This window comes from Sebastes umbrosus, chromosome 10, assembly GCF_015220745.1.
Source record: "Sebastes umbrosus isolate fSebUmb1 chromosome 10, fSebUmb1.pri, whole genome shotgun sequence".
Classification (NCBI taxonomy): domain Eukaryota; kingdom Metazoa; phylum Chordata; class Actinopteri; order Perciformes; family Sebastidae; genus Sebastes; species Sebastes umbrosus.
In genome coordinates this window covers 1,510,658-1,526,078 of record NC_051278.1, presented here as the reverse complement: position 1 = coordinate 1,526,078, position 15,421 = coordinate 1,510,658, and the positions used below count along the sequence as shown (strand labels likewise).

Genomic DNA, 15,421 nt, shown 5'->3' with positions numbered 1-15,421 from the left:
GGTTATACTATATTATTATAGGTTAAGCTACCCAGCAGTATATAAAGTCATTAAATGAGCTCCTTTACCAGCTGCAACATATAACATACTTACCCTGGAATCTGCGTAATGAGTACTTTTACTTTTTCCTTTTAAAGGGGAACACCTCCCAAATTAAGAATTCCTATATGATATTTCCACGGTTTAGTGAAGTTCAATCATTATGTGTGAACATGAACAACTCTCTCTTAAAGCCACAAACCAGAGAAGTAAGACTGAAACTTGTGATGTCATCGGGTATAAAGTCTAGACAATGAATGGGAGACTGATTTTGTGTTTTCTTTTTAAGAGCTTTATTCTATTGTAGAGTTCCCAGTTGTGAAACAGAAAATGTTCCCATATACTCGTTCTATAATGTTCTCCCAGTTGCTCTCAGTGTCATCTAGAACATCTCTCCCACACTTTATACCCTACGACATCACAAGTTTAAGTTTTAGCGCTCTAGTTTTGGGATTTGGGAGAGAGTTGTTCATGTTTTTACTTAAGGTTTTACTCTGTAGTATTGCTACTTTTACTCAAGTAAAAGATCTGAATACTTCTTCCACCATCTCAACACCATCCATGTGAAAAGTTACGGATTTCTGTGTTAAGGAGTATTGTTGTCAGGCTATTAAATAGCCGTTATCAGTTGCTATAAGCCCCATAGATGTGGTTCAGTAGGGGCCTACTACACCTACTAGTAGGTTTTTTTTGCCTAAACCTAAAGAAGTTGTAGTTTTATTGCCCAAACCTAAATAAGTTGTATTTCCTAAACCTAAAGAAGTCGTAGTTTTTGTTGCCTAAACCTGAAGAAGTTGTAGCTTTTGTAGCCTAAACCTAACGAAATTGTAGTTTTATTGCCAAAACCTGACTGTTTTTTGCCTAAACCTAAAGAAGTTGTAGTTTTATTGCCCAAACCTAAATAAGTTGTATTTCCTAAACCTAAAGAAGTCGTAGTTTTATTGCCCAAACCTAAATAAGTTGTATTTCCTAAACCTAAAGAAGTTGTAGTTTTTGTTGCCTAAACCTGACTGTTTTTTTTCTCCTCAATGGGTTGCTTTTAAGTTTCACTTTTACAACGTAGTAGGTGTAGTAGGCCCCTATAACCCACATCTATGGTGTTTATAGCGATTGATAACGCTTATTTAATGGCCTGATAACAGTGGAATCGGGTGCTCTATGGTCCAGGGCTATAAGATATCGAAAAATGTGTAGAGATAATAGTTGGACAACATCAACATGCTGAAACATGTGTTATGTTTATGTCTATCCACAACCTTATAGATGATTACACAGCTTGTAATTGTAATATTGGAACAGAAAAAGACCTCAAGTTTGCATAATTTTAACTCTAAAACAAACAAACTAATTATTAAATATGTATTTCAGGTGTGTCCGAGAGGCCTGTATACACAGATAATCATATCGTTTTTAATCTGGCTCCTGATTGGAGCAATTCTGTGTGTTACAACCAGCCCCAGTCTCCCCTATAATAATAATAATAACCCAGGAGGGTGTTTAACATGAGCTTCCTTGTTTTTGGTTCTTTTTATAAACTGTGCATGTATTACAGCCTTAAAGGGCCTATCTGTTGTTACTGTTGTTGTTGCTGTTGTTGTTGCTACAGTGTGTATATCTGTTGTTAATGTCTATGTTCACACACACACGCAATCACACGCACACACGCGCACACACACACACACACACACACACACACACACACACACATACACACCAGTCATGCTAAGCTATGGTGTGACAGCAGTCTGATGGTTATTTCTTTGTTACTTCTTGTCAGAATAAACAGTTCATGTGAGACGTTTTACACACAGAAACAACGCACAACCTATTTTTCATTTTACAATGTACAATAACATCCAGTTTAAATATTATTATAGGAATATTATGGGGACATTAGTGTTTTGTTTTTTTCACGAGGAGATGAGATGGACTCAGTAACAGCAGATTGTCTCAACAGGCTATGTTAGCCTTCATCTACTGATGTGATGACAGGAGATTAAGAGATCAACGTGCTGCTCGTGAGGATGTTTTTCAATGAAATAAAAGATGGATGACATCATCATTGGTAATAATTATGCACTTTCACTGTTTTTATTCTTCTGTTCGGCTCATCTTCACGGATTTTACGCAGCGGATTGGTTATTATGGCCACATCGGTTTTTAGACTTCTATTTAATATTTACACTAATGCTATAGATGAATAGATGTAGTACGGTTTAATAACATTACCTCGCCATAATTACGGCAATTACAGACATGATAACAGGCTACCAATTTACTACTACTACTAACTATACTACTACCACTACTACTACTACTAATAATAATAATAATAATAATAATAATAATAATAATAATAATATAATACATATTTTTTGTACACAAAAAGTTTGGTTAGATTGTTATTTATTTATTATTATTATTATTATAGCTGTAGTAAAATTACAGGTGTATTGTTATTTAGAATTTTTGTATTAAATGTTTATATTTTGTATGAAATACAAAAACATACAAAATACAACTACTACTACTACTACTAATAATAATAATAATAATACATATTTTTTGTATCCAATAGTTTGGTTAGATAAGAAAATTACAGTTGTATTGTTATTTATAATTTTGTATTAAATGTTTATGTTTTGTTTGAAATAGAGAAACATAAAATACTACTACTACTACTACTAATAATAATAATAATAATACATATTTTTTGTATCCAATAGTTTGGTTAGATAAGAAAATTACAGTTGTATTGTTATTTATAATTTTGTATTAAATGTTTATGTTTTGTTTGAAATAGAGAAACATAAAATACTACTACTACTACTAATAATAATAATAATAATAATACATATTTTTTGTATCCAATAGTTTGGTTAGATTATTATAGCTGTAATAAAATTATAGTTGTATTGTTATTACTATTTTTTGTATTAAATGGTTATATCTATATTTTGAGAGAGATACACAAAATACTACTAGCTTACAATTACTACTACTACTACTACTACTACTACTAGGTAGGCTATACTACATTTTTTGCAGCAAATCGTTAGGATAGAATATTATAGAATAAAACCAAATTACAGTTGTAGACTGCTGTAATTTATTATTTTTTTAAATAAATGTTTATATTATGTTTTTTTTATACTACAGTACATGGTATTTATACTACAGTATTTGTATGATAGAGAAACACACAGAACACTACTGCACTAAAATGAGTACTTGTACTAGTAAAATGAGTCTCGTAGTATTATATTATGTTATTGTGGTATAAAAGCAGTATGTCATGTCTGACGTTTCACCGGATTACAGCCTAATAACATGATTTTATTATGATTGTATTATTCCAACGTCAAGGTGTTTGACTGCTCTCAGGTATGAAGTGTGAGTCTCAGAGTCCACAGAGGGACATTTTGTGCCTCCTTGTTTTGTCAAAGTCACTGCAGCAGCTCGTAGCTTCGCTTCTTTATTGCAGCTCATATAAACTCAGCTCAGCTCTGCAGCTCATCCTCCTGCAGGGTCATAAACCAACAGCATGCATTTGGAGAATAAACGTGACTTTCCGCCCAACTCAAGACACACAGAGACACGCAGAGAGAGACAGAGACATGCAGAGACATGCAGAGAGAAGCACCATAAAGTCATTTAGTCCAGACAGCCAGCAGGACTATATGGTTTTATTGGAGGACTCTTTCCTGCCTGCAGCTCCAACTGTCCTCTAAATGTTAAAGTCATTGTCTGCAGAGGAGACCAGACCAGACAGCCTCAATCACGTCTCCACACACCACAAACACAAACAAAACACAGGAAATTATACTATTATACAACTGGAAACAACCCTCTTTACGCCTGAGAAGCGTCTGAGTCTGCACTGTTAAGAATTTCCCAGTAAAATAACAGTAAAGAAAAAAGGTAGAAAAGGCACAACAATGTAATTACAGTACAAAATAAGTAGCACATTCAACTCAACACAATAAATAAATAAATTATTAAAATAATATTCCCTGGAGCGCAAAATAACATCATTTAGTAAATTAAATTAAAAACAGAGATATCTTTATTTGTATTTTCAAGCTTTATTTTGCTTCAGTATAAAAAGCTGTAATAGCTCACACACTGTCTGTGTGCGTAATGACGCACTGACATTTTATTATAGGAAATGAGACAAGAAGGTTATTTTCTTCTTATTCACTGCAAGAAAACATTACAATTCTGTTCATTATAGCAAATAGTGTTGTTGAGGATTTGTGGCATTAAAGCTGCAGGTCAGTTTCTTATGTTGGTTTACACTGAAGTGTTAAATGATCCTAAAATAATAGATTTTAAAATGATAGAAACCAGATTAGAGATCAACGATACAACCAGTCCGAGGTCAAATCCAGACTCAGACGCTTCTCAGTTGTAAACTGGGTTGTTTTCAGTGTGGATCTGACCTCGGACTGCTTGTATCGGCCATCTCTAATGTGGTTTCTATTATCTATTATCTATTTCTATTATTTAGGATAATTTAACACTTCAGTGTAAAGCCAACATAAGAAACTGACCTGTAGCTTTAATGCCACAAACAACACTATTTTCTATAATGAATATAATTGTAATACAATGTATTTTTCCTTGCAATGAATAAGAAGAAAATAACCTTCTTGTCTCATTTCCTAGATTAAAATGTCAGTGCGTCATCACGCACGCGGACAGTGTGTGAGGTTTATATACAGAAGACAAGAAAGCTTGAAAATACAAATAAAGATATCTCTGTTTTTAATTTAATTTACTAAATCATGTATTTTTTGCGCTTTAATAATGACCTTTAAATGTTTCTGTAAACGAACTCTTCGGATTTCTGTTAACATTTCATAATAATAATAATAATACAAATAAACACACTGAAATACGCAGCAAAAGATTTACAAAGTGGTTTTATCATTTTAAAATCTATTATATTAAGATAATTTAACACTTCAGTGTAAAGGCCAACATAAGAAACTGACCTGCAGCTTTAATGCAACAAATCCTCAACAACACTATTTGCTATAATGAACAGAATTGTAATGTTTTCTTGCAGTGAATAAGAAGAAAATAACCTTCTTGTCTCATTTCCTAAATTAAAATGTCAGTGCGTCATTACGCACATAGACAGTGTGTGAGGTTTATATACAGAAGACAAGAAAGCTTGAAAATACAAATAAAGACATCTCTGTTTTAATTTAATTTACTAAATCATGTTTTTTTTGCTCTTTAATAATGACCTTTAAATGTTTCTGTAAACGAACTCTTCAGATTTCTGTTAACATTTCATAATAATAATAATAATAATAATAATAATAATAAACAAACACTCTGTAATACGCAGCAAAAGATTGAACAATAAAAGGTGAAAAAAGGTAAATAAGAAATTAGATTTAAAAACCGATAATGGAACAAAGAAAAGGTGGATATGAATCCGGATGAATGTGAATATAACGACAGAGCTACATTAGCAGTCAACTAGAACAAAGGGAACACTTATTGTGCTGCAGAAATTAAATAGGACGGAAAGTAATGTTCAGATTATTGCTGCAGATTAAATGTTGTTCCCAACACAGTGTCTGCAATAAAACTGAATCCACAACGGAACAGTAACATCTATTGGACTGGAACAACTACAGAGAGTTACATGCAAAATCATTATTTAAGAAACATTCATGCAGCTGAGTTTTATACCAGATTACCAGCTTCTGCAGTAAACTCAGGAGGGAGTTGTTATTAATGTGAATATTAATATATTAGGCTATTATTAATGTGAATATTAATATATTATGCTACTATTAATGTGAATATTAATATATTAGGCTATTATTAATGTGAATATTAATATATTATGCTACTATTAATGTGAATATTAATATATTATGCTACTATTAATGTGAATATTAATATATTAGGCTGCTATTAATGTGAATATTATTATATATGAATATTAATATATTAGGCTACTATTAATGTGAATATTAATATATTAGGCTATTATTAATTCGAATATTAATATATTAGGCTATTATTAATGTGAATATTAATATATTAGGCTGCTATTAATGTGAATATTATTATATATGAATATTAATATATTAGGCTACTATTAATGTGAATATTAATATATTAGGCTGCTATTAATGTGCATATTAATATATTAGGCTACTATTCATGTGAATATTAATATATTAGGCTACTATTAATGTGAATATTAATATATTAGGCTGCTATTAATGTGCATATTAATATATTAGGCTACTATTCATGTGAATATTAATATATTAGGCTACTATTAATGTGAATATTAATATATTAGGCTACTATTCATGTGAATATTAATATATTAGGCTACTATTCATGTGAATATTAATATATTAGGCTACTATTCATGTGAATATTAATATATTAGGCTACTATTAATGTGCATATTAATATATTAGGCTACTATTCATGTGAATATTAATATATTAGGCTACTATTAATGTGAATATTAATATATTAGGCTGCTATTAATGTGCATATTAATATATTAGGCTACTATTCATGTGAATATTAATATATTAGGCTACTATTAATGTGAATATTAATATATTAGGCTGCTATTAATGTGCATATTAATATATTAGGCTACTATTCATGTGAATATTAATATATATGACTACTATTAATGTGAATATTCTTCAAGGTGATGATTAGAAATCATTTAATTGTCTCCAATAAACTGATTTAGGATTAACACATTTAAACTTCATCCTATACAACATATTAATATATTAACATATCAACATACAACGAGTACCGACTGGAGAATAAACTACTGTAAGAAACAACCATCAGTGCAAAATGTTAACTTATTTATTCTCAAAACACAATTAGTTATGTAATTAATGTCATCTGAGAAAAAAACACATTATTATGATTTTATTGATTATTATTATCATCATCATTATTATTATTAATACTATATTTATTGTTGTATATATTATTATTATTCATATTCATATTATTAATATTATTATTGTCATTATGATTATCTATAATTTTATTATTTTGTATATGTACTTTATTTTTCCCTTTTGTTTTCGTATATGCAATTTACAGTTCGTAATTACAACAGTTTATAAAGCATTTTTTAAGTAGTTGAGTTTAGAGACTAACACAGTAAGTACACTACAGAAAACAACATCAGCATTTCAAATTGAAATAAAATTAAAAAAAAAGAATAGAATAAAATAAATAATAATAATAATAATAATAATAATAATAATAATAATAATAATAATAATAATAATAATAATAATAATAATAATAATAATAAGACAAAGAGGAAAAAAAGTAATAATAATAATAATAAATTAAATAAACAAATAAGTTAAAAGAAAACAAAAAAGGTTACAGTTAATTTGCATACTGTGTAAAATGAAAATAGACAGTGTCTGCTGCATCTGTGTGTGTCTCCTTCACAATGACTGAGCCTAACTAAAAAGCAGTAATTACAACAGAAACAGAAAACAATGATTTGAAGTTATTATAGGAATAAAATTGGTTGACAAAGGCATAAAAAATAGGAATGATAGAATAAAGCATCTATGAGATATGACAGAAAGTAGATACCTCATGATACAAAAACACTCTGCTGCCTGCCTCTGTGTGTGTAATGACTGACTCTGTCTGCTGGGTGGAGCTGTTGTACTTTTATTTCATCACTGTGGATGTAACAGAAACAGTTAACTCTTTGAATCCAGCATCTCAAATCTCAACCTGAACTTTCAGCATCTATTAACAGTATTCCATCCGGTTCACTAATTCAGTGTCATTAAATGGAAAGCTAAAACTTTTCCACTGCATTTACTCTTCATACTCCAGGACAAATTAAGATTATCAACATGAGATACAAATACAGCTGCTAGTGTTAAAAGCTTGAACTTTGATATCTCAACTTTTCAGGAAACAGCTAACAACAATATCCTTTATATGTTTAGACTATTTTAAGAATTTTATAAAATGATTAAAGAGAGAAAAAATCTCTAATCTGGAGATATGGGGTAATACTTATAAAGGGAAAGGGCCATTCAGTAAAATATTAATGATGCTCGTTTTCATCCATCCTGTTTTGATTTAGACACCAAAGTTACATGAATAAGAAACTCATTTTATATCATGAAACCACTGGACATCAGGAGCATTACTGCAGTGATTCTACTTCCACTTTCTGTTTCCTCTTCAAAATAAAACTTTCTCTGCAGTCACTTTAACCTCCTGTTCTCCAGCCTCTAAGATGATAAATCAACACACCTCTGTAAAACTGAATAGAAACAAACTTCAGTTAAGTTAAAAATGAGCCATTTGATTGATTTATTTTAAGCCGAGGAAAAGAAAATGTCAAATATCTCATAACAAAATTAAAAAAGCATGAATTATTGTAAAACAGAAACAGAAAAAAAAGCATCTTGCCATCTCTTCACCGCTGATGACATAAGTCACTGAGTCTTCAAATACATATGTATTAAAATGCTGTCAACACATCTAGTCACACAACTATGAAAAGACAAATCATAAATCACAGACCTAAAACACACACAACCTGAGACACCACAGACCAGAGAGCATCTCCACTCACAGAGCACTACATGCTTTCACTACAGCTTCTTCACAGCTACAATCAGACTGGTGGCAAAGGACGTTAAAGAGGGACACAAACACACCTCCCCTTCAGACCATCACTGACACACAGTACACCTGAACTGAATGGACTGTAATGCTGTGCAATATGCTGCCTTCTACTGTGGAATTGTCTGAAATGTATTCATTATTTATTTTTTAAAATATTTTTTATGATAGCTACAAGTTATTTTAACATGGTCATGGAGCATATATATATATACTGTATATTAGTATTGTGGGGGTATCGTTCCTATGCAGAAGGTAGTTTAGTTTATTTTTTGACTACACTGAGGGCGTTTTATGTTTTAATAATGTATTTATTTATTGTGTTGTAGTTGAATGTGCTACTTATTTTGTTCTGTAATTACCTTGTGGCTTTTCTACCTTTTTTCTTTTTCTTAAAGCTGACTCGGTGTAAACAGTAAAACAGGTTTTGTTTTATATGCAGTAATCCTTGTAAAATCAAATAATCCCCATCCTGAGCTCTGAGCTCTGAGAAGAACCTTCAGCAACATGCAGCTTCTATTATAACTATGTATTCATGTAGTATTGCTAGTTCAGCTTTATTCAAACTGTGAGTTTCCTCAGGACAAGGTGACAAATGTGACAACGTGACAACATGCAGGATTGAGAATAGAAAAGGGAAATGTGGCAGCTTCAGGAGACAGAAAACATGCATCTGAACATCTGATGCTTTCTGACTTCCTCTTCTTGTTCTGTGTTCTGTGTTTTCAAGCCTCCTCTTCTTCTTGGAGTCCCTGACACTAAAATGGTAGAGATGTGCAGGTGGAGTCTGGTAGTTTAAGATGGCTGCCATCGTCGTGAAAATGGAAATGAGAGAGAAGGCCTCTGTTCTGTTTAATGGCAGCAGCTTCTCTCACTGATAGAAGGAGCATAATGTCTAAATGAATGAACATTTATTCAAGCTGATGAATAAAATGATTTTCTGAGCATGCTCTGATATATAAGATGACTTATTGAAGTGTCTGGTGGGCATTGATATGCACTAGATTAATTATTATAATAATCAACAACTATTTTGATAATTGGTTAGTCAATTATTGCAGTTTCTTAAATGTGAATATTTTCTGGTTTCTTTCCTCCTCTGTGACAGTGAACTGAATATCTTTGAGTTGTGGACAAAACAAGACATTTGAGGACGTCATCTTGAGCTTTAGGAAACACTGATCGAAACGTTTCATCATTTTATAGAACAAACAACTGATCGATCAATCTAGAAAATAATCGACAGTGAAAATAATCTTTAGTTGCAGCCTTATTGTTTTTCATTAACAATACCGTGCACATCACCTACATAATCTCCTCGATAGAGGAAGTAAATGGTGTGTATATCGAGAAAATAATCGAAAATGAAAACAATGATTAGTTGCAGCCCTACTCAAGATTTTTAATTAAAAACTGGCAACAAATTCCAGTTAAATGAGGATGGAAATGATTCAGACCTTGAATTAGTGACACACTGCAGCAGGTTTTGTTATGCAGCCATTTCCCATCCTACAGAGAGAATATAAGAAGTGAAGATCTGTGTAAAGCTGGAGAGGTGATAGTAACAGTGTTAATATATATTAGCTATACCAGAGTCATGGTTTTCTGCTTTTCATGCCTTCATATCAGACACAAATTAAATTTATTTTTCTACATTTCATATCTTTTTTTTCCTTCGTCGTTTTCCACAAAATAGTCACCAAATAAAAATCCCAGAACAGACTGGACAGACTGGACAGAATGGATCAGAGGCCTTAAAGCAGGCTGGAGGTGTTTGGATTCCTTGAGGTGTTCCTGCATGTGTTTGTTTCTATGCAGCTTTCTCTCTCTGCAGTGCAGCTGCAACAAATCCCTCTTTTCTGTCTGCACGATTTTTCCATTTAACAGAGAGAATATAAGAAGTGAAGATCTGTGTAAATTAATATATTCTTTCACCCAGTTGAGGAAAAGATTGTGGAATTTCTGACCTCTTTTAAGGCAAAAGATAATGAAGCATAAAGCTGGAGAGGTGAGTAACCATATAGTATATATTAGCTATGACAAAGTCTGCTTTTCATGCCTTCATATCAGACATAAATTACATTTATTTTTCTACATTTAATTATTTTTTCTTCGTCGTTTTCCACAAAATAGTCACCAAATAAAAACCCCAGAGCAGACTGGACAGACTGGACAGACTGGATCAGAGGCCTTAAAGCAGGCTGGAGGTGTTTGGATTCCCAGAGGTGTTCGTGCATGTGTTTGTTTCTTTGCAGCTTTCTCTCTCTGGAGTGCAGCTGCCAGAAATCCCCCTTTTCTGTCTGCACGATTTACACACACACACACACACACACACACACAATGCTAATAAAACCATTTTACGAGCAGACACTGCGCGCCATTGGCCGCTGACTGTCATGTGTGCGCGTGCAGTGCATGCGTAAATCTGGTCGCCTCGAGCTGCTCCTCCACACCCGCGCGCCTCCATACTCGGTTTCTCTCTACAGTATTTCTTTAATCTCTCTGCAGCGTGCATGACTAGATGAGTCTGATTTATTCGTTAAATGTTTCGTTTTAATGTTTAAATCTGCAGAACAAACGTCTCTCAAAATAATGTTTATCACCGACAGTAGAAAGCTGGCTGCTCGAAGGAGGAAAAAGATGCGTAAGTACATTTATTCTGCATGTTTTCTCTCCTTTATTTCTCTCCTTTATTCTGCATGTTTTCTCTCCTTTATTCTGCATGTTTTCTCTCCTTTATTCTGCATGTTTTCTCTCCTTTATTTCTCTCCTTTATTCTGCATGTTTTCTCTCCTTTATTCTGCATGTTTTCTCTCCTTTATTCTGCATGTTTTCTCTCCTTTATTCTGCATGTTTTCTCTCCTTTATTCTGCATGTTTTCTCTCCTTTATTCTGCATGTTTTCTCTCCTTTATTCTGCATGTTTTCTCTCCTTTATTCTGCATGTTTTCTCTCCTTTATTTCTCTCCTTTATTCTGCATGTTTTCTCTCCTTTATTCTGCATGTTTTCTCTCCTTTATTCTGCATGTTTTCTCTCCTTTATTCTGCATGTTTTCTCTCCTGTCTCGACTGTCTATATAACCACTCTTCCAAACGTCTTTGGACAAATGCATGTTCAACTCGTTTCTGATTGTAATTTAACGTAATGTGTGTTCTACTTTGTAGTGTTGGTGTTGCAGGATGCTGCAGCAGAGGAACATGGAGTCCACATCACGTCTCTGCTCACATCAGGTAGAAACACATGAAATACAAACTGTGGTGTGAAAACGAATAGATATCCAATCATTGCTTTATAGGTGCACGTTTGTGAATATTTAAATTGTTCTATTTAATGTTCTGCTGCAGATTGCAATGCTATTAATGTTGCATAATACAGCTTCAACTAATTAAGCAGAATATTACAGAATATCTGAATTTGTAATTGTAATGATACATTAGACTCCATTGTGGATGCAAACATGTCTTTTTTCACCAGCATATCAAACTAAAACTAGTTGCATATGAACATAATTCCGATATTACTATGATTGCACATTTATGGATATAAGAAACAGGACTCATGTTTAACTCTTACCAACACATGAAATATGACTGTGGTGTGAAAACGAATAGATATCCAATCATTGCTTTATAGGTGCATATTTGAATTGTTCTATTTAATGTTCTGCTGCAGATTGCAATGCTATTAATGTTGCATAATACAGCTCTAACTAATTAAGCAGAATATTACAGAATATCTGAATTTGTAATTGTAATGATATATTAGACTCCATTGTGGATGCAAAAATGTCTTTTTTTCACCAGCATATCAAACTAAAACTAGTTGCATATGAACATAATTCCTATATTACTATGAATGTACATTTAGGGATATAAGAAACAGGACTCCTGTTTAACTGTTCCTGTATTTCTAAATGCTCCAACCAAGTCATCTACTGGAGAGGGTTACAGGAGAAAACAAGAGGGATCAGTACCGTCCTTTATGATTCATTTAGTATAATGACACAATTTGCATTTAGTTACAATCACCAGGCCTGATGCAGAAACTTTATATTAAGGGTATATACTGTATATCTGTGTACAAACTAACAGATGCTCCAGCGGTGAATGCATTCAAGAAGAATAAAACTAGAATATACATTGATGCTGATATGAAGACTGTTTCTCAAAGTGCAGCCCTCAATGTGGTCTTAAGACACACTTTAGCAATATTTGTATAAATACACATGCACAGGAATTTGTCTATCTTCATAGATATGCATGTGTTTAATCCACCAGCATATTGTTTATCACACAAAGTGGCTTCATGTGTGTCGTTAAGCTGAAAAACAAAGAATACAACTAGTGTTTCTTTCCATTTTAAACAAAAAAAGCTTTAAAAAATAGGCTTTTATATGCCATGAAAGAAAGAAATATATTCCTTTCATATTTTAGCTTTAACTTTATCTTTCTTAATACTTCTTTTACATTAAATGGTTTGAGGCCTCTGTGAAAGGAACTGGATTTCTCGTTCCTCCATAAAACAGACAGATGGACAGAAGAAGACAGAAGGAACCCTTTCCTCCATGTTTTTGTTTTCATTGACGTTCTTGTTTTTACGAGGGCAGCCTGAGTGTCAGAGACACAAAGAGACACTATATCCTCCCTTTTTTAAATTTTACATTTCTTCTTTTTTCTCTCTCTCTCCTGAGGGCAGCAGGCGGGGTGTGAGAGATAGAGAGAAACAAAGACAGTATTTCACTGGTGCTGCTCAGTCAAGCTCAGCTGGCACTCAGTATTTACAACCTACTGCAATGCAGCAGGGAGAGGGAGAGTGTGAGTGTGTGTGTGTGTGTGTGTGTGAGGGTGTGAGAGTGTGTGTGAGAGAGGGAGAGAAACAAAGAGACAAAAGGAGACAGTGATGCAGAGAATGAGACAAACATTAAATTACAGCCTGAGACAGACAGAAAGACAGACAGAAAGACAGAGCCTGAGAGAGAGAAGGAAGATTTTTGTGTCCACCGTCAGTAAATTACACAACATGTCCCTCTCTCTGTCCCTGCAGGACGGTGCAGAGATTTCAGATGCAGCTGCACATTTACAACGAAGAAAAACAACCTGCAGGTTTGTCCTGAGAGCCGATTTCATTGCTTTTACTGAACCAACTTGAGAATTAATAATGAGCATTAGTTTTTAATAAAAGAGACGTTCTCTTATGGCTTGTCTTTGACATTTATCCACAGACTTTTCACATTTTAAGAAGCTCTTTCTCATGCATTTAACTGTTCTTTTCTTCCAGAACTCAATCAGCTTGAGCAGTTTATCTAAAGTGAAGCAGATGGCCATCATCATCATCATCATCTGATACAGGTAACAAAAAAAAGGATATAAGCAAACAAAAGAAAAGCTATTTAATTATGTATCATATTGTACCATTTAGACAGACTGTTTTATAGTAAACACATTTTCTATTGGATTAAACACAAAGATTATAACAAATGTAGGCTAACTGTGTGAGATATAATAAGTATCTTAATACCATTTTGGTTAAACAGTTGATGTTCAGGTGATTGCATCTTATTTTAAAATGTTATGTAGGATGTTGTTGTTATTATGAGCCACCAGGTGGTGCTAAAAGAGAGGGAATAGGTGATACACAGTGCAGTATGCACAAGGGAAAGGACTCAAAAAGCAAAAATCCCCATCAAAGCTACACTCTTCTCTAAATTTGTCATTTGTTCTTAAATAATTAGACATTTTTTTTAACCTGCATCATGAACACAGATCTGCATGAAACAAATTAATTTCAATAGTATGGATCAATACAGAAAAATAGCTCATACTGCTGCTACATCCTCCTTGTCCAAACATCAAACTCTTAAAGGGCCCATATTACAAAAAAGTGAGATTTTCATCTTTTTTTATTATAAAGCAGGCTTAAGTCCTATATAAATACTGTGAAAGTATCGAAACGCTCAATCCACAGGGAAATACACACAGCCAGTATTCAGAAACTCTGCATTTGAAACAAGCTGTCAGGATTTCTGTCCATTTGTGATGTCACAAATGGAAACATTTTAGACCGTTTACACAGATTTAAACATAAACATTGTAAATGTGTCCCAGTTTATTCCTGGTTGCAGTGTATGTGAATAACATCAGCTGACAGGAAGTACACATGGACCCCAGCTGTTACCTAGCAACGCAATTCTGTTGCAATTTCGTCCAAAAGGCGCCAAAACGGAGCGTTTCAGACAGAGGGTAAATACAGGTATATTGAGACAGACAGTATGAGGAAAATAAAGGTTTTTTTGATCATTACAGCATGTAAACATGTTCTAGTAGAAACACAAAATAGTAGTAGTAAAAAGTATGATCCTGAAAATGAGAACGATATGGGACCTTTAATAAGAAGCTAAGACATCTTGAGATGAGATTACTACTACAGAGTAGATCTGCTGCAGCATCCTTCATTGTCTCCTCACAGACTACAGAGCTGCAGCTGTTGTGTATCTTTTTAAACACTAGATGGCGATACAGACTCAGCTCTGATATTTTGGGTAACGTCACCATCTCCTCCTCCTCACCATCTCCAGTTCGTGAGAGTTCTCTTCTCCCAGTTACCTTGAATGCACCTCGAACAGGGCGACCTCAAGTACTGCTGGACATTTGTGTTTTGGTCTGGATGGGATGTTTTATTCTACAGCTGCTAGGGG

General features: G+C 33.2%; 1 long non-coding RNA gene across 1 annotated transcript; it reads left to right on the top strand.

Moving 5' to 3' along the window:
* Positions 1-11,891: 11,891 nt before the first annotated feature.
* On the top strand, positions 11,892-14,116 carry LOC119495285. Its single transcript, XR_005208423.1, has 3 exons — positions 11,892-11,957; positions 13,771-13,829; positions 14,005-14,116. It is a non-coding gene; the product is annotated as an uncharacterized LOC119495285 (long non-coding RNA).
* Positions 14,117-15,421: the final 1,305 nt, after the last annotated feature.